Source organism: Dromaius novaehollandiae, unplaced genomic scaffold, assembly GCF_036370855.1.
Source record: "Dromaius novaehollandiae isolate bDroNov1 unplaced genomic scaffold, bDroNov1.hap1 HAP1_SCAFFOLD_31, whole genome shotgun sequence".
Classification (NCBI taxonomy): Eukaryota; Metazoa; Chordata; class Aves; order Casuariiformes; family Dromaiidae; genus Dromaius; species Dromaius novaehollandiae.
Window position 1 is genome coordinate 1928763 of NW_026991289.1, and position 3637 is coordinate 1932399.

Sequence of the window (3637 nt, forward strand, 5' to 3'; positions counted from 1 at the left end):
ATGGTATCTGTGTAAAAATGATGTTCTCCTTAACAACCAGGGGAGAAATGTGGTGGTTAGCTTTTCTAGGTTGCCTGAGCCAAACAATTAAAGGGAATCAGGAAGGATTTTGGAGCCATAATCTCCATTTGGAAGTAATTACAAAATCTATGAAGATAGTTAACCAGAGGGATTGCTGGGTGTGTACCCACTTCCCTGAACATTCCAACAAGGGCTTCCCACTAATTGGAGTGCCTCTTAATTTTTCCTTTATGGAATTTATGAAACAGATAAGAAATGATAGTGATCAAACGAAATATGATGAAACAACCAAACAGGAATGGGAAGTCCAGAGTGTGACAGGAGATTATTATCAATGTATCCGAAGATGTAATAATAGTAATAGATGGTGGGAGAAAACTGTACTTTATAGAAAGCAACCGATCAACTGTACTGGAGCCATTAAGATAGGAGGTTATAAAAATTGCTCTCATATACCTGAAATAGGTTGTAAGTAGCCAAGTAAGGAACTAAATGGGTGGCGTGTTCCGAAAGGTAGTGGATGGTATTGGTTGTGTGGGAACAAGGCACGAAAAGTGCTACCTCCTAATTGGTCAGGGACGTGTACTTTAGGGGCAATAATCCCTAATGTCACTATAAGAAAAGAATTGAGTAATAAGTATCAAAAATCCTGGCTAAGAACATTCATGAGGAGACAAAAGAGGGTCAATAATCCTTTAACAGATCGACCTACTAGGTTTCAGTCATTTGTAAGGTAGCTGTTTCCACAATTAGGAGTGAGTGATAAAACTTCTGATGCCATTGCAGCTTTATGTTATTGGCATCTCAGGGAGGCATATGTACAGTAATAAATACTAGTTGCTGTGTATATGTGGATCAAAGTAGGAGAATTTCTACCGATCTAAATGAAATCTGGAAGCAGACTGAAATCTTACATGGGGTTCAGAAAGATGATACTTCTTTTGGATTTGAAGAAACATGGAAATGGTTGACTTCCTGTTTCCCTGATGTGAGTTCATGGGTTAAAAAATGTTTAACAATTTAGGGAATGGTGCTAGTAGTTTTTGTATGCGTTTATGTAGTGATTCAATGCATTTCTAAGTGTTTTACAAAATTAATATGGGAAAGATTTTAAAAGAGTGAGACTAATATGAAAATGATCATATAAGTCTCAAAGGGGGGAACTGTTACAAGACAACCCTGAGAAGCTCAGAAAGAATGTTTGAAGTAGGTAGATTTGGATAACTTCTATCTTAGACAGAATTTGCTTAACATGAGTAGCCGCACACTTGCTTAGCATGAGTAGCTAAATTTGCTGAAGCCTTAGGCCGCGCTCCTAGTGCGGTAAGAAAGGGCCTCAGAGCTGGTGCAGGCTGGAAAGATAAGGGAGTTACAAGCAGTCTGCATTCCTGTGCCCCACTCTCCGAAAGGGAGGATGCCAAGGCTGAGAAATAAGGCCTGTTTGGGCGCCAGGACCTTGGGAAGCAAAGCTTCCTCTCACTGTTGAAACAGTGCTGATTAAGGGGTCTGGATTATGTCTTCTTCCTCAGGGCCTTGGGAGATAACACCTACTGAGCCAGCTGGGGCAGTGTTAATTGACCAGGACCTTGAGGAGCAGGGGTGGGATCCAGGGAATGAAGAAACCACTAACCAATCAGTGTAAAAGGGAAAGTCGTAAATCTGGCAATTTGTGTGTATAAATGCTACTTGAAAAGTTGGGGGGGTGTGCTCGATTTGTGGAAAACCACCGAGCACCCAGGCTTGCGCAACTCTGAAAATAAATAAACAAATGTCTCTCCTGAGTGTGTAATTATTGGCTTACTGCACACCGGGCAACGAATCCGCTTTTCGGACAACAAATGGAAGAGTGCTTAAGGGCTCTTGGCAGAGTCGGTATGTGCACAATGGGGCTTTGGCACCGTTTGCAACAGCACAGTCATTACAGCAACCCAGGGCATGTACCTGCAATAGTCTCCAACAGCCTTCAGGAACAGCGAGAGCAGCCGTGGACCTGGCTGGAGGAGGTGGGTGCTGCTTGCCGGCCTCCTTGGTCCTGGGGGAGCTGCCTGGACACGGTGGGAGCAGACTACAAGGAGATAGCAGGAGGAGTTGGCATGAGCACAGCGGGACGTTGTTCTGCGTCCCGTGCGCCCGTGCTGGGCTCTTGCCTCTGCAGTGGGAGGCAGTTCTGCCAAAGATGCAGCTGTATTTCACTAATCGTGAAGCAGATCCTCGCTACGACACAGGGGCAAGCCCAGCTTTGAATCTCGCTTCTTACCAGGCCACGGGCTCTTCTCAGAGCTGAGATTCTTCTCCAGCAGAAACACCTTGTCCACCCGAAACACTCGTCTCCAAACATGCAAACTCTTCTTATCCACATCACGCAAGTAGTTTTCCGGAACGGACATGTTACCCACGCCTGCTAGCTGGACAGGCTGAAAACAGGAGAGCAACAAAGGAACAAAAGCAGGGCTTTCACACACACAATAACGAAGACTAGACTTGTCAGGGCACACTAAGGGTGATCTCCAAAGGGGCAAGATGGGGCGCTTTGCAGGAGAGCCTTGCACTCTCCAGTCTCCCCCTCTCCCACTCCTTCACCTCCCACCAGCTGAGAGTTGACGCACAAGCAGGGAAAAACCCCTGGAGCCTCAGAACCTCCGAGGAGGGACCACACCTGGCAGAAACTCTCCACAGCATGCCACCATCTCTGGCGGGTTGTTCCACCCTGCCAGGAGCAGCTAGAGAGGGCCCCAGAGGAGAAACCCCACACTCGGCTTCTCCAGCTGCGCTTTGCTTCTGCTCTCCGCTGAGGGAGAGCTTGCTCTGGGGCAAAACTGCCAGCTGCAGGCTCCTGCTGGGGCCTGGCTGCTGCTTTCCAAGGCAGGCAGGAAGAAGGCTGCTCAGTGGCAGCATGCAAGCAGAAGCCAGCACTCATCAAGGTCGGAGGGACAAGGAGGACATGAGCCCCACCTCGTTCAGCAGCAGCGCTTGGCAGTAGCACTCACACACACTCTCCCAAACTTTAGCTGCATCTGGGCAGCAAGAAAAACATGGGCTCTGCCTGAAGTCAACAAGCTCACCACCATCCCACCCGCTCCAAACCAAGCAGACACAGGCAGCACCCACCACCACCACCTCCACCAATCCCAAGAGAACCTGCACAGCGGGCAGCTGCAGAGCTGACACGTTAACTGACATCCAACCAGAAGCCCTCCGCTGGCCCCACCAGAGCTCTGGAGACAAAAGAAGGGCAGAAGAAAGGCTTGCCACAAGGGCTTCCTCCCAGCCAGGAGGCCGAGGCGTCTCCGACAGCAGAGCCTCTTCCCCGCTCTGCAGACACCAGCACAACCAGGGGCGAGAAACCAGGGGCCGTGACTGCGCTTCTCAACACAAAGCCAAGCTCAGCAGCAGGAATCACAGGCTCTGGCAAAGCAAACGATCCAGCTCTCACACGGGCGTTTCCAAGAGCCTCTCCAGAGCCCAGCAGCAGCACCAGGACACCTCAGCCTTCTGCCAACAGCACTCCTGTCCTTTCACAGCCTCCTCGCAAAGCCGGACCCTCTCCTGGCAAAAACTGCCCCTCCGTCCCCAGCCCGGCAAGAGGACAGGCCTCTGCCCACGGGCACCTCGCGGG